This window comes from Chinchilla lanigera, unplaced genomic scaffold (assembly GCF_000276665.1).
Source record: "Chinchilla lanigera isolate Chin_1 unplaced genomic scaffold, ChiLan1.0 scaffold00031, whole genome shotgun sequence".
NCBI classification, from domain to species: domain Eukaryota; kingdom Metazoa; phylum Chordata; class Mammalia; order Rodentia; family Chinchillidae; genus Chinchilla; species Chinchilla lanigera.
The window spans coordinates 2,708,768-2,729,968 of NW_004955432.1; the positions used below are offsets into that span (position 1 = coordinate 2,708,768).

The 21,201-nt window shown below is 41.5% G+C and overlaps 1 long non-coding RNA gene across 1 annotated transcript; it reads left to right on the forward strand.

Annotated features, from left to right (window-relative positions):
* The first annotated feature begins 1,022 nt into the window (after window positions 1-1,022).
* Window positions 1,023-12,498, forward strand: LOC102030338. The gene is made up of 4 exons (XR_261509.2): window positions 1,023-1,386; window positions 6,210-6,562; window positions 8,084-8,214; window positions 12,415-12,498. It is a non-coding gene; the product is annotated as an uncharacterized LOC102030338 (long non-coding RNA).
* The last annotated feature ends 8,703 nt before the right edge of the window (window positions 12,499-21,201 follow it).

The window sequence follows — 21,201 nt, forward strand, 5'->3', positions numbered from 1 at the left end:
CACCCATTTTATCTTGTCTAGTCTCGCTCAGTGTATGCAGTTCTGTACTAAAGATCAGTGGGAAGGTCTCAGAAGAAAGAACCAGCACTTGAGCCTTATTGAAGTTGCTGTTATTCTGAAACCCTCAGGGGAAGTTTTTATAACCTGACACCTTCTAAAGATGAGAGTCCAAGACTCCTGTTCCCTGTCTCCTGGTTTCTGGCTTGTCCCACCACCCTTCTGCGTGAACTCCTTTTCCAAGGCTCCATGGATCCAGGGTCCACCTCCTTTGGGATACTCTGCCTTCCCTCATTCCTTCTCTCTGTGTCCACAGGGCGAGAATGAACATGTTTAGGGCTGAATTCCTCTCCAGTCTCCCCACCAGTAAATGTGTGGCTCCTCATTCATTTAGCTTACCAAAACCAGTGTGACTGCTCCTAGAATCAACTCTGCCTAGCCTATAGGAGGGCCCTGTCTGTCCCGCCAAGGCTCTGACTACCCCCAGGCAAATGAACGTCACAGTTGAATCTGGGACATCTCCCAGAGGTCCCTGTGCTGAAGGCTTGGCACCCAGTGCAGCACTGTTGGGACGCAGTGGAGCCTTGAGAGGGTGGGGCCCATTGAAATTAGGTCTTGACCTTAAAAGGAACATTGGGACCTTAGCCCTTTCCTGTCCCTTTTTGCTTCTCATCTGCCATAAGGAGAACAGACCACTTTAACCACACCTCCATGACCTCTACCCACCATGACCTACAGCCTCGTTACCGACCAAAGCCAACAGAGCCAAGAGCCCATGGACTCAAACTGTGAGCCAAAATAAAGCTGTCCTTTTAAGCTGTGTATCTCAGGTACTTGCTGCCTCCATGGCTAGCTGACATCAGCCACCCATTCATCCTTGGGCTGAGGACCACTAGGTATTGTCTCAGGTCTGACACAGAAGAAGCGCCTGACCAACTGTACTGGTTCTTCTTTAGAATCCTGGAGATGCAACAAGATGCTACCTTGGTTGCTACCGGAGACCAGAAGTTGGGTTGCAGAAAGGCTCTGCAGTTCATCCTAACCCACCTTCCTGCAGCATCTATTTGCAGGCTTGGCCAGGAAACAGATGTGATGCCCTTAGACAAGGTCTTCAGGTCTGGGCTAAACTCACCACCATGTTCTTCCTAACTTTGGACTGTGCTCTCTGGGAAAGCTTATCTCCTCTTGCACACAGATGACCACAGGCCTTGTAAATCTTTGAAGTTCCTTTACCAGGCCTTTAGTCTTACATTTTTTGGAAGGTAGAGAAATTAACCTTTGCTATGATTATTGCTATGATGGTGGTGGCTGTGGCTTTTAATCACTCAGATGATTCTGTTGGACTATGCTCCTGGGAATACTGATTTTCCTATACCAAGAAGACTTAAGGTAAGGATGTGTACATGTGCATGTGCATGTGCGTATGCATGTGTGTGTGTGTGTGTGTGTGTGTGTGTGTGTGTGTGTAAAATCTTCTTCCAGCACTGTAAAACTCCTGACAGTTTGTCCTGACATTGGCCATATGTTGAGATTCCCCACATGGCAATCTGACCCCAGCAGGGCCTCTTGCTGGTGAGCCACTGTCCTCACCAAGATTCCCTCAAGTGCTGGCTCCTTTGGCATCCCAGAGGTGAGGCAGGGGAGGGGAGAAGCAGCTCTCCTCAGCTCAAAGGCCTGAGCTTGTGGTCACATGAGTTGGCCACATGGACTTTCCCTGCCACATCTTCCTCCCTCTGCATCCTCGGGTTCTCCCAATTGGCCTCCTCTGTGAAAATCATCCACCCACCTCTCAACTTCTGACCGACCCTTACTTCCATGTTAGGGACAAGGCAGACTGGGTGAGTGTCAGCTGCTGACCAGGACCTAGGGATCAGAAATTGTGCCTCCCATCTTCCTGGACCCTGAATCCAGGGTTCAATCCCCAGGTTGGCATGAGTGACATGGCTGCAGATCGGGTGGGCTTAGCAGATGTTGAGGAGAGGACAGAAAGGTCAGAGGGGGACTGCAGAAGGCTGGGACACAGTTAATGGTGGGCTGAATCCATGACAGGCACTAAGTGGGCCACTTCTTATTCTTCAACCTACACATGGGAGGGAAAGTGGGTTTATTCTCAAACTATGGACAAATGTCCATAGTTCCTCCTAAACTGCTTCAGATCCTTCTCCCTCACTATAGGCATGTTTTTCTTCATTTGACATGCTTTCTCTTTTTAATTCTTATACACCATAAGAATTGATGGAAGAGCTTATCAGTTACCTGTGGCTGCTATAGCAAAGTACCGTGAGCTTTGTGGGCTTAGGCAGCATGATATGTCTTCTCATAGTTCTCAAGGCCAGCAGTCTAAATCAGTTCCTCTATGTTTTTTTTGTTTGTTTGTTTGTTTTTTTTCTCCGGTACCGGGAACCGAACTCACGACCTTGTGCTTGCCAGGCAGGCGCTTTTAGCCACTGAGCTAAATCCCCAGCCCCTCAGTTCCTCTATGTTAAGGAAAGGACTTCAGCACTCCACTCTCCCTCCTGGTTCTAGGGGAGGATACGTTCCTTTGCCTTGTATGGTACCTTCCAGCGTTCCTCACATTCCTTGGCTCACGGGCCTTCCCTCCATCTTCTCTCCTCCTTCCATCATCATCATCACACTGCCCTCTACCTCTTCTGTATTAGATCTCCCTCTGCCTCCTTCTTATAAGGACGCTTGTAGCCAAACTTGGTGGTGCATGCCTGCAATCCCAGCACTCTGGAAAGCTGAGACAGGAAGATTGCAAGTTCAAGCACCCCCTGGGCAATTTAGTGACTTAGCAAGACTCACAAAATAGAAAGAATGAAGAGGGCTGGGAAGGCATCTCTGTGTGAAGGCCTTGGGTTCAATCCTCAGTACCCCCCCAACACACACACCAAAAAGACACTTGTGATTGCATTTAAGACCATCAGTTATCCAGGATAACTGCCTCATCTCACCATCTTCAACTTATTCACATCTCCACAAACCTTTTTTCCATATAAAGTAACCTTCCTGGGATCCAGAGACTGGGACCTGTTTATTAAGGACCCTCATTCAGCTGCCACAGAGAAGACCTACTCCCTCTGAGGCCCAGAGAGAGGGTCAGGCTCATGGCACAACTGGCTCCAACCCACCTTTTTTAGCCTTTGAAGCCCAAGCTTTCCTACTCCATCACAGTACTTCTCATGAAATATTTGTGAACTTTTGGATGTAATGAATTACCAATTTACCTAGGATCCCCCAGATGAAAATAGATCCATGAGCTCTGGAACCACTTAGAAGCAAGTACTTCCACCTTGCCCCTGGGCCAAGGGAACACCCGCAACCCCTCTGTGGTCTGTGGCTACAGCATGAAGGGTAGGTTGTTCCAAACCCCCAATGGCTGCAAGAGCAGGGACTGAGTGGTCAGCAGAGGTTCACGCTGGCCTTAAAGACACAACTGGTGTCAATTATCCTGAGAGGAGTAGGCCAGGAGAATCATTTTCACTGAGGCAAGAGAGTGCATTTATTACATTATAAAAATACCTGCATGGGCTAAAATGCTAAGTCAAATCATACCATATCCAGGCTCTGTCCTTTCTACGTGTCATCACATGAAAATCCTACCTATCTCACGTGTACTTGGTTTACCCCTTTAAATTGTTCCCAGAGCTGCAATTTCCCTCCATCTGTGTGAGCAGAGCAAAAGCAAGCAGTGCCTACCTCGCAATCATTTGGAATTTCCAGTAAACACAAATTCGATGTAGTCTGTGAGCTTTTTCCTGCTGTATCATTGTTGTACAAAAACAACACAGCTTGACTCATAAATACCATTGCCTACGATGAATCTGCAAGCAGTGCAGAGAAATGTTGGCAATAATATTCCAACTCAAGGAGTTTTATTTTCCATCAGACAGGTGTACTTAGCTTTACAGAACATTCCTAAGGAGTTGGCTATACTGCATATTTTGTAAAGCAAATCTCATTTTAACATTGATTTCCATTATGTCGGAGATGTTCTCCCAAATCTTTTGCTATTACTGCTTTGTATGATGACTGCATAAACAAAGAGAGAGGGAAGAGTTTCTTAAGCACCAGCTGTCTATCTAGAAAGCGCAGTCCAAGAGACAGGCATCTCCTTATGGCTCCTGTGGTAGAACCCGAGGACTGCTCTAAGTCAGACAACCTCCCACTCCTTTGTTCTACCATGGTACTGCTGGTGAGGAGAGAGGAGGCAGAGACTTGTCCTGCACAGATATGAGACTGAGTGACATGCTGGTTTCAGCAGAGGTGCAGGAGCCTGGGATAGCTCAGAGGGCACAGGGTCATTAGGGCACAGGTTGAGGTCACCTGAGTCATTGAATGAGGAAGGCAGAAAGGTGCCGTGAGAGCTCTTGGAGTTGGGTCCCAGGGTAGCTGGAGGTCAGATGCCGATTTCCTTCTGGACAATGGTGCTCATTGTCAGGCAAATCAAATTCTTTTCTGAGCCAGTTCTTCCACTTGTAGAAGAATGATAAAAATACTTAGCTATCAAGTGGTTGTGGAGATTGGGCTTTTCTAGAACAGAAGGTGGGAACTTTACTATAAAGGGCCAGACAATAAATATCTTATGCTTTAGAGGATGCTTGGTTAGTCTATGCCACAACGACTCAACCACACCATCACAGTGCAAAAGCGGCACACACTATATATAATTGAATGAGTATGACTGTGTTTTAACAAAGCTTTATTTACAAAAAGAGGAAAGCAGACTGGACATGACCCATGGGCCACAGTTTGCTAGTCCTTCTCTCAGAGTGTGCTCAGTGCATAGCTTGGTTGGATGCTGGGCTTGGGCCTGTTTGCTCTAAGATTATTCCTTGGTCTTCTTTGCAGCTGTCTGAGTCCCTGGGTACTGAATCCCTCAAACGGCATTTCCTATCTACCTTGCCAGATGACTGCAGCATGAATTTAGCCAGTTGAAGGTGGGGTGCACAGCTGGCAGAGCCAATCCCTCTTCCACAGCCCAGCTATGAGCTCCCATGGGGTGCCAGGCCTTGGGGCAACAGCAGCACATGCCTTGCTTTTTCTCCACCCACCTTGGGGTGCAGGTGGTTCATCTCTGGGCTGCCTCACCATTCCCTGATGGCTTCCTGCCCCTCCTCAGGCTCTCCGTAACTATGTCCCCCTATTCAGTTTATCTGTCAAACTAACTGGTTTGAGCTCATTCATTTTCCAACCTGAACCATAACTAAAAGAGTTAGTTCACTAAAACTGGTTGATTTTTCAATGTATGCCTATTAACACTCTGAATATTTTTAATTTTGTGAAGTACCATTTCTGTATGATAGATGCTTATAAACATGTTCTTACACAGTACCTATATGAAAAAATGCAGGACCTTAGTCATTTAGGAAACAAGTATACTATGAGCACCTACTGTGTGCAAGGCACTCTCCTAGGCCCTGGAAACACAATAAACCCAAGAGAACAATACACCTGAGTGTACAGTCTAAAGAGTAAGTTAATGACTTTATCTTTCACCCCATCTAAACTTTACATATCACATGTTAGTGAAAGAAGCACCCCAGGTAATTCTAACTAGTATTTATTGGGACTTCCATTTGTGTCAGGTTATTTTCTAAGTATCTTACATAATTTAGCTTATTTAACTCTTTTTTCATAATATGAAATTATTAATTTCTTTTCAGTTTTTATGTTTTAACTCTAAACAGTAAGTGAAGGAGGTGATATTATTTTTATTGAACAGATGATAAACTGAAACACAGAGGTAAAATAATTTCTCCAGAAACATATATCTTGTAAGTGGGTCCATATCTCAAGCACATAACTGGATATGCTACCTCCCTCCCACATATGCTACCTCCCTCCCAAAAGAGTAAAGGCTGTATTCAAAGCCCGGTTCGTAACAAAGTCATGACAAGAATCAGATTCTAACGTTCCAACTGTACAGTCCAATGACTGGTGAATTGGCACCCACCAATGGAATCACCAAGACAGCAGCCAGTCCCCTGGAAGGAATAAAAAGTCATTACACATCTCTTTATTGTCTTCAATAGACTCCACAGGCGAATGTAAAACTCAGTAAGGAAACTGCCACACCAGCCATCAACAAAACTCTTTGCAGAATGCCCAAAAGCTAACAAACACTGGAAAATCACAAAATCAGAATTTGTTAGGTAGATGATGGTCTACTGTGTTTGTGTAAATATTTAAACTGTGTATCCTTTCTTCAGATAAAAGCTTTGTAAGGGATCCCAACATGTTGTAACAGTTCACAGACAAAAACAGACCTCCACTTTTCGGATGGGTAGAAGATTCTAGAAACCAGTTCTTTGCCCTACTTCTAGTTCCCAAGAGCTCCTTGAGGAGGCGTCACTGAGCCCAGGTTTAAGGCCATCGTGCTAGTTCATCTTAGTGTCTCCAAACCCCCAAGAAGTGACAAGACTCACTAAGGTAGTTCGGGAACACTGTAGAAGATACAAGGTCAAAGCTAGTGCTGTGAGGCCCCTGTCCATGCTCCTTTCTGCATCATACCGTGTGCTCTTTGGACTTGGCTCTCCAGGAACTGTGAAGACCTTGGCAGCAGGTAATTATGTGTGTCTTTTGAGCCCATCCACATGGGCAGCAATAAAAAGAGCTGAAATGGCTGGCAGAGAGTTGGCAAACTCAGTGGTCCGAGCCTAATTCGTGAGGATCTTGGGTTCCTCAGCTATGTGGTCATGGCTGCACTGACATAAACAGAAAAGAAACAGCTCTCTGATTTACTTGGAGGAACACTTGAAACTGCTCAGCAAGTAGCATTTCCCATGACATCCAATGCTCCCATCCTAAGAGAGCTGTGAGCTTCGCGAGTTGCCGCTACAAATCTGTGTCCCCAGGCTTGCTGCTCGCAGTTATTTTTAGCATGCAACAGCAGGACTCCAACAGCACTAGAGCCCCAATCGGAGGGCCCCACAGGCTTCTACCCTGCAGTGGCTTCGCGGAGGCTTTCCCTTAACTGAGACAGCAAGCTCCCGCTGCCACTGAGGCTGCATGGAGTACCAGCTCTCAGCACAAAGAAAGGAAAGCCCCCGAAACTGCAACTCTGAGACAGCACTCAGCCTAGGAAGCCAACAACTCAGAAGTAAACTTCTGGGCAGAGATGGCTGGATATAGGCAGCAAGGGACAAAAATTTGTCATCTTTAACCCCTCAGGGTAATACTTTTTATCTGGGGATGTATACTCCAGCTCAATGTCCAGAGCAAAGTCATTAGAGATCATCGTAATAAACAAAGGGAGTTTCACTTCCAAAACCGCGAGTTGGGTTTCCCGTCTGCAGACACATCCCATCTCTTTGTTCGCATCTCCCCTCCTTCTGAATAAATTCTATTACCCAGATTCACCCACTGCAGATGCTAGAGTGAAAGCCACTGTTCCTCTTAGGACTCTTCTTCACAAGGTTTATTTTCTTTGCAATGAAGTGCTGGTGAAAACTCAGAAGGTGTGCTTGAATTACCGTCCAGCCAAGCAATATAAAGACATAAGGGACTGACAGTTTTCCATTGACGGAGTAGATACTCGTTATTTTCCCTGGCTTTTAACAGCTTCTCTATCTCCCTTGTCACTCCAGTGCTCGCCCCTTCCAGGATGACAGTGCAAACTGGACACAGACTGTGCACTTTCAGCTGCCTGTCCAGAGACCCTGAGCATCTAATGGTTTGTCAGGTTATTGACTTGTTTTGCTTTTCTTCTAGTAAATTCTTTTTTAAATTCCAGGAAATTGGTTAAGTTCATGCCTTAAAGAAAAAAGTCAATGTGCTTAATTATTCTACTCTTCTGGGGTGTCTCACTCCCCCAGGAATGAGCATCGTCGGCTTTAACCAAGGACCTAACACTGTCAGCCTTCCTGTAGTGCTTCAGATGTCCCACTTCCTTTGGGCAGAAGCCTGCATGGAGTCACCAGCCTGACCTGGAAGAATTTCACTCTCCTGCAACAGCAGGATGTGCTGTGCCTACCCCTAACATAGCCTGCTCATCACCCAGCTCACAAACTACTTATACAGCCCCAAGGTGTTAGTGTATGTCATTGTTGAAATTTCCTATGGAAACACTCACACATTTTCTTAGGTTTATTAAATAAAAGACAAAAATGTGATGCAGTGGGAAGAAGCAGTCTGGAAGGACACCATTCAGTGCCATAACCATCAACCACAGCTGGCTGCTGAGCACTTGAATAGGACGCGTCCAGTGGAGATGAGGTGAGGAGGTGCGGGCTGCACTGCCAGCTGTATGCTTTGCAGGGTGAAGAAGAACACAGTTAAGTCCTGCTAGGTTCTTACTGAAAGGGCAATCTTGCTAGTAGATACTTAATGAATAGGTAGCTTCCCATGCTTTCCTGGCTCACATGGTATAACCGATTTTCTCCTCCCTCTGGGCTCTTGTCCTGAAGACGATCAAAGTATGAAGCCCACAGACAGAGCAGTGGGGAACGAATCATGTATAGTTTATTAGAAAGAACAAAGAAAAGTTCTCATTAACAGAGAGGGCCTCCAAGGGAGGACACCAAGGAGGTGCCCAAGTTCAAGGGTTTACACCTAAATACACTTGGATGGACTATTTTTGTGGGTATGTGAAAACAAAACAAGTTACCACTTTTAGCTGGGCTCTGAGGTCAGCAGGAGCAGATTTCCTTTGCACTCCAAACTCCCAGGGCTCATCTCAGCTTACCCAGGCCCTTCCTTTGAGACAATGTGGTTGCCAATTTCAGCTGGGCCTCTGATGTCAGAACAGACTCCCCTGCTCCCTGCCCTCTAGATTCCTGGGACACACTTCACTGAGACTCTCTCCCGCCGTGCTCTAATTCTCCCAGAGGTTATCTCAGCTTCCTCAGCTCCTCATCCTAGCTGCCTATTGTTTATCTCTCTCCCCATCTCAATCCCCCTCATCAGTGGTATCCCTAACTACTACTGTAGGGATGAGCATCCATCAGGTGATCTGGCTGCTTCCAGCTGAGAGGGGCAGTGGCAGAGCAGCAGTCAGGGTCCACCACCATAGGGTCTATCAAAGGGCCCGGAGTAGAAACTGATGGGAACATCTACCGGTAGGTCTGTCTGCAGCACCATTTGTAGCTTTAAGGCTGTCAAACAGGAAGAAACAAATTTGACTAAGAGACTGAGTATGCACAGTCCAAACAGTAAGGCTATAAGCAGTGTTAGCGTTAGCCCTGCTGGAGCAAGAAACCAGGACGTCCATTACAGATCTCTGGGGATCTCTGTGACTCAGATAACTTTCCATAGGTCTTAGAGGCAAGTCAGCTAGCTGTCGTGCTGTAATAGTTTCTGTGTCTTCTGAGTATGTTCTTTTCCTCCAAATCCCTTTTTGAGGCATTTACTTTTCACAATACTTTCCATCACTGCCTCCCATTGGAAACCTTCTCCTGGGCCTAACAAAGAGGGAGGGGACAATCTAAAACAAGCAATAAGGGGAAATACTCTAAAATGAATAATTACTTTGGCATACAGTGAGGAGCTGAACAAAGCTTCCTATGTCATCTTTCTAGTTTTGAATATGACCATGGTATGTGACAAGTTCAAACTTTTTCACTCTCTGTGTTCTGTGTGAATCACTGCTCCTAAAATTCCAACCTTCTTATCAGTTACCAAATACACATTTTGTTTTCTAAACAGGCTCACACAAAACTCTATTGTCACCAAAATGACTAAAACATGGGTTTAGGGGTGGTTTATATCTTGGATATTCTATATAACGGTTTGGGCTTGCAAGTTTTTTTTTTTCACCTAGTTGTGAATTCTCATCATTATTCATTATTTGTTATATCACATATTTGTTATTGTTATTTTGTTATTGTTTTAATTCTCTTTAAAATTATTTGCTAGTTTGGGGTATTTTAAAGCAAAATGAAATGCCCCTGAGCCATCTGCTACTACCTTGGACTTACAAATTTCTATGAGGCTTGCTACTGTCTTCAACTTCTTGGGGCTGTTTTTCAGACATGGCTGACTGGAGAATAGCTAAAGAAGCAATGAAGGGGCTGCTAGGAGCCTCTCAGATGGAGAGCAGGCACCTGGTACTGGACGAGGAATGTGTTCTCAGACTTGAGAGAATCCCACACATGTTTTTCTGAAGCTTTTCTCTTGGTCATTCCATCATAATGGGAAAAACGGCTGTCATACTTAGTCTCTTCCAACAGTCCAGTGCAAATATCTGTGGCAAAAAAAATCTACACAGGGAATTTCTGTCCTTGGTCACGGCCTTTGGCCAGAGATCATATAATTATGTGATTAGTTTAAAAGAGACCAAGACAAAAAAGTATGAACTGGTAATATGACCCATCCTCTCAATCAGGAGAACAACTCAGGTACCAGTCCCACTGACAGTGGCCGCCTCGGGAGGGAACCAGCCCACGCTGTGGGGAGGTGGCACCGGTCCTGTGAGGGTCTTTTCAACCACATCCGTGCACTAGGCTGTTGGATTTCATCAGCCGCACCATTGGGAGTATGAAAGGCCACAAGTATAATAGAAACCATCGTCCCTGCAGTCGAGAAGAATGAGGTCTGAAAAGCAGTGCAGAGTTGCTTCTTGTCTGAGCCAGGGACTTACTGTGGTGCAGAGAAAAAGGAAATGTCTGTTATTATTTGTAGGTAATAAAATAGGAGTCATAAAACCTACAATCAGCACCAAAGCGCCCGTTGCTACAAAGCATCACAAAATGCCCACGTCCCTTCTTGCAATTTACAAAAGAGGCCCAGGGGAAGCCACAGTCTCATCCTTTGATTGTTTTCCTGATATAGTTCCCAGACTCCTGCCCGGTGTTCAGCACCCTTGCCCTTTGTGCCCAGAAAGATACCCTGTACTGACCTTTGCATGCAGGAAGCATTTTTAAAGACTTCCTCTTCCCTTATTAACTCTACTTAGCTAGACCAGTTTGTGTTACAGGAGGAAAAGTAGGCAACAGGGACCCCGCCAACACACACACACACACACATACACACACACACACACACACACACACACACACACACACACAAAGAGCATTGGCCTAAAACCCTCAGAGCAAAGGAGAACATTTCCAAGCCCAGCCACTATCTGAGTAAAAATAATTTTTAAATTAGAACAACTCCCACCTCATGCTTTCCACAGTGTGTAACAGCAGAGACTCATGGAAACTGCCTGACACACAACAACACATGTGAAATGCGGGTAAAAGAGAAAAGATGAAATGAAAATCCATATTCGAGCTGCTTATTAAGAACAGTAACATTTCCAGGAATGGGCCCCGTGGGGAAAGAGTTGATTTGGCTGGGGAGAAGCAGTGCCTCCTAGGTATGCCCTGAGAAGATGTGATCATAACTTAATTTTAAATCTGAGGATTGTAATAAGAACTGGTTTTTAAAAGTCACTGCCAAAGAAAAGAGAGCAAGCACAAGCCAGCCCCCAGAGGATGAACAGTGAAATGTGTGACATTATCCACAGGGTTAGGAGGAGGGGCAGGGACGTAGCTAAAAGCTAATTTCCACTTGTCTTTTCAAAGGCTCTGGCAGTGGGAGCTCTGATTATGTGGTCATCTGCCGCAGAGAATGCAACAGTGAGCTCCTGAGATCAGAATTAATGCAGGGGGCGAAAAGAAGGAAAAAAGACTCATTTTCCTTCTCCACAGAGAGCCCCCTCTGCCATAAGAGGTTTCTATGAGATGCCGGTAATCTGATGCTGTGGGCCTTAATCTTCCTATTTATGGGCTGATTTTACGTTGCTGGAGACTATGTCCCTCCCCAGCAGATGTTATTTTTGTAGAAGGAAGACTACACAATAGACAGCACGGCAGTTGTCTTTTGCCCAAGTTGGACTCCCAAATTTGAAACAGCTGGTGTTTTCTTTCCTCCTGAAAGAACTAAAACACAGCCTTGGTACTTACACTTGGTACTAACAGTGCTGAAATGGGCACATTTGATCTTTGCCAAGGGTGGAAAATGATGACTTGGCGAGGACCTGCTTGAGGAACCGTTTCCTGCAACTGTGCTGGGAGACCTCAGGACAGCTGAGCGTCCAGAGATTCTTAGAAATGAATTTAGAATAAACATCCCCCTGGTTATAAACTTGAGGTCAAGGGAAAGCCAGTAAAAGAGTAATTTTACCCTTTATATCAGATGCATTCATAATTAAGGCCTTAATTTTACATAATGTCATAGAGTCTACAAATAAATATCAGGCGCAAACCTCTGAGACATTAAAACTGACTATAATAATCTCTTTAAAATATATTTGTATTTCTCGAAACACAAAAGCAAAAGTACAAAATTTCAAAGCCAGTTAGTACTGTGTTATTCAAGCATTCCAAGATACCACATAAAAATTCCCTTAATTTGTGTGTGTTTTAATGTCCTGCTCCCCTTCCCTGACTGCAATTTGATGACCTTCAAGTGCAATATCTACTGTTGCAGTTACTTTCATCTTTACCTGAGTAAAGCACGATCAATGTTCCTGTCCAGCAACTCCAATTAGGCCACTCCAGACAACTCTGCTGAATCTGCAAACTTTGGATTTATATCGAATTAATGAAAGCTGAAAGAGGTTTCCATATTCCAGCCCCACTTAATGCATCTTTGTCAAAAGGAGATGTAATTACAATATTGTCCATATGTAGCAGGTTGATCAATTTCAGCAAGGTGACAACCATGAACTGATCATGTGGGAGTGTCAATAAACATCCCAGTGGCCTTATGAAATGTGTCACTTTTCATTTAATTCCCTAGAGCTGGGATGCTGCAGGTGATTAGTTAGAAGATATATTTTTAGAGTCACTTCTTTTCATGTCAGTGGTTTAAATAGACCTAAGGGTAGCACCAAAGGCAACTGCCCCCTCAATTAGTCTTCATTAGTAGATAAACCACAGGCCTTAATTTAAGAGGTAATTTCCACATGTAGAAACCAAAGAAAAATATTATTTACACTTAAGACTTAGAGGAAATATACATTTTCTAAAAAAGAAAGCAGGATAATTGACCAGATGGGAGGAAAAGCATTATTTGCATCTGGTGTTTGTGGACTTTCCTCACTTAGGCCTTAAACACACTTTAAAACATTAGCTTTTATATGAGTTTTCTTATTTGCTGGATTTAATTAGAAGAGAAAAAAATCCAAACTTTAAAGTGGAAGGGGAAAAAAAGAGGTACGTCTGGTTACCTAATGACTGGCATACGCTAATCTATGTAATAATGTTGATTGTTGTTTGGCAAACTTGCCTACTTTTTTCATCAACAACATTATGCTAACTAGAGAAAAAATATCTCTAATTCCACTTCTCTCCTAAACTAACAAGGAAAGCCAGGAATGACCCCACCCCAAGCCACAGTGCACAAAGGGCTGCTGAATCCATGGAGTGTGCACTCACCGACTTAGAAAAACTCGAGTTTTGCAATCTGGAGCTAACAAGGGGTTCTCCATAGCAAATGGTCCACTGGAGGGTTAAACAGGGGTGCTTTGATGGGAGCAAAAATCTCAGTGTGTAGGTAACTGTAGTGAGCTTTCCAAAGATAAGTAGAAAAGTTATTTTTGTAAGAAATAGGCTGTCAGCAAGGCTAGATTTAGAAAAAATCGGGGAGGCACACAGAGCTGCAGCCATGGTGGTGCTCACCTTCAATCCAAGCACTTGGGAGGCTGAAGCTAGAGGATCTCTGTGAGTTCAAGGCCAGCCTAAGCTACATAGTGAGACTTTATCTCAATAAATAAAAAAATAAATAACCAATTGACCAACCAATACCTGTGACTATGGGCTCAAAGTGACTCTCCCACCCCCAGAAGAGGCAAAAGTCACACCAACAAGGAAGAATGCTAGTGAATAAGTACTCAGAGATGATTTAGCAGATATTTTTCAGTGCTCCTCAGTGCCACTGGAGCTGACTAGGCTAATAAATTAAAGAAAAAATAAGATGATGGATAAAAAAACATAATAAAGGTAACAGAGAGCCAAGAACACATAAGGAAAAGCTTCAAAAAACTGAGCATATTAAAAAGGAAAAGAAGTGAGCTTTTTTAATTAACAAAGTAAGTATTAATTACAGAAGATAAATAAGGATATAAACCACAATATTTTGAAGAAGATAACCAAAAATCAAGCAAAAGAAAATTCAAAGATAAAACAGAAGACTCCCATGATAGGAACTGTTATTTGATGAGGCACACCAAGCCATTAGAAAACAACTTGATACAAAATACTTCTCATAACCCTTTCCAGAAAAAAATACTATGGTATAATCTGTAGCCATTTAAGAAGAGAACAAAGAACTTCATTCAAAAGAATGACAGACCACTGAATCAACTTAATTGTCAAAGTATTATAATTGTAAACATATGCAAAAATTATCGTTATACTTCAGAACATAAATATTAATAAGAATGTTTGACAATGCAGAAATAATAATCCAATTACCAGAGCAGGAAGAAAAGTTGGAAAAATGGCAAGAAGAAATACTCAGAGAAATAGTGGTTGAAATGTTTCCAGAATTAAAGAAAAGCATTATTACAAAAACCATACCAAACATACATAAGGTGAATATACAAAAATTAATTCTTACTGAAAAGCACCAAGATAGCTAAGACACTATTAAAGAAGTATTAGGTAGGAAGATTGGCTTTACTGGATCATGGGGGGAGCGTGCTGAGGATCACTCAGGGCCTTATGCATGCTAGGCAAATACGCTACCTCTGAGCAATACCTCTAACTCCAGATTTAGTAATTTCTGAAAGTGTGTTATTGGGAGAGGATTAAATATCTAACAAAATGAAATAAAAAGACCAAAAGAATTAAGAATATATAGAAACGACATATAATAATCTGGTAAGCCATCTCAATGGTGAAAACAAGGGACAATTCAATAATGGTGTTGATGATGCTTTATCCACATGAAAAAAAACTAAATGAGCCTTACTTCGCACCATTCTCAAATATTCATTCCAGACTGATCAAGGAATTAAATATGATGGGCAGAAAAACCCTTTCAAATGTCTACATTTGTAGAGGACTTCTGCTTTCAACTCTGACACGTAAAGTGCTTACAAGTCATTAGTGCCAGGATGAAAAACTTCACAAGGCTGAAGTCCAGCATACCCCACAATTTCCTGGGTTTTACCTCCAGGAACTCTACCAGACTCTCACAGCTAACCAAGAACCAAGAAAAACCTTTATTTCAAACATAAAGTTTTAAAATTTCCAAATGCACTCAAAGCTTTCTCTTTAACAAAGGCTTACTCTGAAAGGGAAGAGAATTCACCAAAGCTTCATCAGATATAGGCAGATGGAGATCACCCCAGTCCATCCTCTGGTCTCTCTGTCTCATCTAAAGGAAAAACTGCGGAGCAACACTAAAGCAGTTCACAGACACATCCTCCGGATGACTGAAACCAAACCAAGGACGATGGAATGCCACCTTCTTCCCCTCTCCTCATCACATTACCAGGCCCCACAGACTGCATTTAAGAAAATTTTAGGGAACTTCAAACACAGGATGGAGGACAAAATGAAGATACTAAAGGAAATTGAAGCCTCTGAGACCGACAGCTACGGCAACGTTAAGCATGGCAAACTTCTAGCCAGATAACATATAGCCTCACACTAAAGGTCTATTGACCTTCGTTCTTACCGCTTAATATTGGATACCCAGCTTCAGTCAAAAGTTACAAGGTGTGCATACTAACAGGCAAAAGACAAGCTGAAGAAACAAAGTAAGCATCAGAACTAGATTTGAATACGGCAGTGGCTTGCAAATTATCAGACTAGGAATGTTTTGAAAACTATGATTAAAGATTCTAACAGAAAAAATAGACAACATGCAGGAACAAATGAGTAATGTGAGCAGATAAGACAGCATTAAAGGAAATGCTAGAAATGGAAAATGCCCTGAGAGAAGTGAAGAAAGTGCAAGGTTCATTTATAGGCAGGGCACAGCCTATCAAGAGTGAGTTGAAGACAGGTCAATAGGAAATTCCTGAACTGAAAAGAAAGCAAAAACATGAATGAAAAATAGCAGGCTATCCAAAGATGGTAGCATGATTTCAAAAGGTATAATACATGCAATATTGGCTTAACAAAAGGAGAACAAAGATATGGAGAAGGAATATTTCAAATAACAATAAACGAGAATTTTCTAAAACTAATAATAATGCACCAAACCACAGATCCAAGAAGTTCAAAAACAATGGACAGGAAAATTTTTAAAAATCTATACCTAGTCATACAATAGCAAAGTAAAGAGAATGAAAAACAGAAACAAAATCTTAAAAGCAACCATGCATTCTAAGTTTTACCAAAAAAAGAAAAAAAACCTAAAAATGCACTTTGGGAGGCAGAGGCAGGAGGACTGAAACTTGCAGTCAGGCAACTCAATAACTTAGAGAAACCCTGTCTCCAAATAAAAATAAAAGAGGGCTGCAGATACAGCTCAGTGTAAAGACTCAAAATTCAATCCCCAGAGCCTCCAATAAGTAAATAAATAAATAAATAAATAAATCCAAATGTGAACATAGCTCTAAAAATAAAATAGCGCCATAAATTTTTTTAAAAAAAACATATCAGAAAATTTACATAATAAGGTTTTACACACAATAAAATATACAATGTATGAATTTTCTTAAACACTTAAAGTGAAATTGTTAAAATTACACTCACAGTGTCTTCCAAAGACACTTTTAAGACAATAAACACACAAGTCACACACTTGGAGCAGGTGTTTGCAAAACACATTTGTTAAACCATCTGAATCCAAAATGTAAAAAGATTCTCAAAACTAAACAGTAGAAAACAACTCAATTTTTAAAATGAAAAAAAAATAAACAAATAAACCTGAACAACTAGCTCATCAAAGAAGCAAAGAGTTGGCACATACAGATATGTATGTGAAAAATATTCATCAACTACTGTCAGCGAGAAATTACAAATTAAAATATGACCAGCACTACATGTCTATAAGGATAACTAAAGTTCAAAACCTCTGAACACCAACTCTGGTGGAGATACCAAGCCATTCAATGTTGGTAGAAAAGCCAAATTCTGCTTTGGAAGACTGGCAGTTTCTTAGAGAACTAAATATCTGATTAATGATCCAGCAACCACATTCCTAGGTATGTATCCACTGGAATTGAAAGCTTAGATCTATATAAAAGTCTGTTTGCAGATATTGATAGCAGCTGTATTCATAATTTGCAAAAGTTGAAAGTGAGCAAGATGTCCTTCGACAGGCGAATGGGTAAATAAAACGTGACAGAGCCACACAATGGAATCTAACTCAGAATCTTACTCAGAAACAAGCTAACAAACCATGAAAAAACAGAGAAACTTAAATGCACATTTATAAATGAAAGAAGCCAAGCACACAAACTGAGTAATTTCAAATGCAGCACTTGGTGTCTTGAAAGAGGCAAAATAACAGAAACAGTAAAAATCAGGGGATTCCAGTGTACAGAGAGGGAGGGACAAACAGGCAAAGCACAGACATTTAGAGCACCGACACTGTTCCATAATAATGTAATCTGGATACATGACATTATTCATTTGTCAACACAAACAGCATGTAAGCAATGGATTTCAGTTAACAATAAAGTGGCAATACTGTAAGATTGTTTATTGTTTATTTATTGTTATTGTTTATTATTGTTTATTTATTGTTATTTCAGTTAACAATAAAGTGACAATAAAGTAAGATACAAACAATAGCAGAAACTCCGAGAGTGGACAAAAGGAATATAGTACATGAGAATTTTCTGTATTTTCTCCTTGATTTTTCTGTACACCTAAAATTATTCTGAAAACTAAAGCCTATTGTTTAAAAAAACAATTTTAAATGCATTACAAGTTTCAAGCAGGGTAAACAAACACAACTCCACACAGAGACCCGTAAGAGTGAAGTCACAAAACTCAGACATTTTTTAAATCTTAGAAGCTTCCAAAAATGAAAATATAATCTCTCAAATAATCCAGTCAGACTGATTTCAGACTTGCCATTGACAACGATAAAGAGCAGAAAACAACTAAATAATATATTTTTAAATTGTGTTTAAGAATTCTTAAAATTACTTTAGTTTATTAATCCATGTGTGTACTACATAATGTTTCCATTCCTTGTACATACATAAGACATCTTAAACAAGTGTTAATATCTTAAACAAGCTGAGAGAAATAACTGCCCAACTATAATTATACCAATCAAGCAGGAAGAGAAAATAAAACATTGTCAGAAGTAAGACAATTCACTCCTCATGGACCCACCATGAAAGATTACAAACAGCTAACACATTAAGAAGAAATTTGGAACAAAAAACTAACAGGATGCAAGGTGCATACCTGTGGGGAAAATATTGTTGAAATATTTCTGTAATTCTAACAACGATGATAATTTAGGGCTAGAGTGTTACGAATAAATTGTAACTAGAAGAATATCAGACAAAGATAACATGGAAGATGACAGAGAATAATTTATGTCATAAGGCATAAAAATAAAATTTATAGCTTCTATGACTGTACAATGGAAGGAAAGTTGACTTAAAACAATAGACAAGTAATATCTAAAATGGATGCCATCTGAAATCTGGGAAATTGAACTTTGTATAACACCCATTCCTGCTAAAGCATTCCAGAGCATTTGCTTTGCTTTGCATTGTAAACAGGCTGAAAGTGAAATACCAATGCTATGCCCCCACTGCTGTCTACCTGGCTCATCTGGAAGAGCACACAGGTATTCAAACACATATCCTGAGTGTCACTTAATGAGTAGAAAATCGTAAGTGAAAGTAAACCCATCTAGTGGAGGAATATATATGCGGTCCAAACACGATTGTGTACATAACTGAAACTCAATAAATGTTTGTTCCCTCCCACTTTGTGGCAGAGGCCACTAGCCGTGCTCAATGTTCATTCTGCCCGTCCGGCTTAGCAATAGAATCCCCAAGTCTTACCTGGACACCTATAGTGGAAAAGACTGATTCTAACTTTTATTGCAGCTGAATGTGGCCATGTATTTAAATTCCAGTCCATGAAGTGCAACTGGAGGACGCATGAACAAATCGGGGAAGTGGACGTTAGCAAAACAAGCATTTTTTTTTTCTCTGCTCTTCTTCCTACTGGCTGGGAAATGGACATGATAGTAGCACACAGCACCTGGGAAATGAAAGTAACACAGGCATAGAGCAGAAAGCTGGAAAGAGCCTGCATCTTTGAAGAGTTTGGGTGCCACCCCCACCCTAAACCATCCACCTGGACTTGGATAAGAAAAAAGGACTTTTATCATCTCTAAGCTATTAGTATTTGGTTTAGACAAATATTAGCCATCTGCAACCAAATCTAATGAAGCTAATATCCTCATTGTATTAGTTCTTTTTAAAATATATGTTTGACTGTTTTATTGTATATTTCTTCTAAGAAACCTGAAAATACTTGCAGGATAAAATCAAATTTACAGTTGATTTTTACCCAAATAAAAACAAGATAATGCCTTAGAAATGTGCCTAATTATTAGAAGAAAACTGGCTGTCTAAAATGACTTTGAGCCTAGCTTTAATATGTACATTCCTGAGACTGGGGATTTAGCTCAGCGGCACAGCGCCTGCCTGGCAAGCGCGAGGTCGTGAGTTCAATTCCCAGTACTGGCAAAAACAAAAATTTACATTTCTGCTTCTCCTCCTCTATTTCAATGCAATTTTATTATATAATGGAAATCACAGATGTGTGTTAGGAGAACACATAGTGTTATGGGAACACAGTCATTCACAGAGTCAGGGTAGACTTTAGGAAAGAAAAATGGTACGCACTATATCAAGACAAGGAGTAATTCACTGTACTGAAACAGAAAGGAAAGGCACTCAAGGAGAACAGTGTGCTTGGACCTGAGATGCAGAAGCAAAGTCAGAGAAAATGAGATGGAAAAAGAAAAGGCCATTAAAGTGGGCTCCAAATCATGTCACAGAGTACAGAGCGCCACACAGTATGATATCAGTATGTAAGAGTCAACTTACTCAATTAAACATCACGACAGCATATAAAGATTGGCAATACAATGGCAAAAGCCATTGTATTGTGGAAAATTCTAGTGTTACAATTTTTAAATGAAAATTGCAGGAATTGGAATTACACATTCTGGGTAATTATAATTCTGGCAAATTACAGTTCGTCACAGGAGACAGGCTTATTCCGACGAGGCATCAGTGAGAACTGAATCATACACTACAGTAGTTTCAGCCTGCCTATTAGAAGACTCCCACAAACACACTAACTTGTGATTCAAAATCCATCCTGTTTTGCAGCCAGCACTCGTGTGTCACCATGCTAGGCACCACAGACATGTGGATTCAGCTGTACACCTTCTGGTCGTCCAGTGCTGAGTCACAGCATAAGACAGGTCAGCAGAGGGCTGGGGATTTAGCTCAGCGGCAAAAGCGCCTGCCTGGCAAGCGAAAAACCAAAAAAAAAAAAAAAAAAAAAAAAGACAGGTTAGCAGAAAGCACTGTTCCCAGATGTCAAATCTACAGAAGTGGCTGGGAACCTTTGAAACATAGCCCACCGAACCCCAAATCAAACACAATACACAACTCAACTTCACTTAGCCACGTCCCCCAAATCCCCACTGCCCTGTCATCACTAGTGGATATAAAAGGAGTGAGATGGACAGAAGACTAATTGGAAAAACAGCAGTCCTGAGCATTCCAGTCCATTGATCTCACTTGAGCAAGGTTTACAGAAATTTGTGACCACGTGAACACATTGCTAGTGTCTCTTCCCGGGCCTGAGAAGGTTTTTTGCAAGTAAGACCCCCTACATTAGAGATCTATGACCCTCACAGTAAATGCGCCTCCTTACTCTTAAAGAACAAAGGAAGTAACGCAGAAGAAACAATAAAAGGAAAGCCCATCTAAAACATCAGTAATGTTTATAATTAATTGCTGTGAGTGGGTTTCATTTTTTTCTGACTACTTTGCTATATCATCAAAATTTCTTTAAATGATTGTCTTGTGTTTTAACACTAGAATAATTAAATTAGTTTAATATTTCTTCTGGCTTTTGCTGTGCTATGTGCTATAATCTATCGATTTATTTTTATGCAGATAAGGATCGTGAAAGATGTTCTAGTTCCTAAGAAATCTCAACCCTTTAAAGAGTGCTATCTCCAGGGTTGTAAATTACTTATTTATAAGTAATAATTTCTCAACTAAGTCTAAAATGCTGTATGGTGGCACATCCAGTC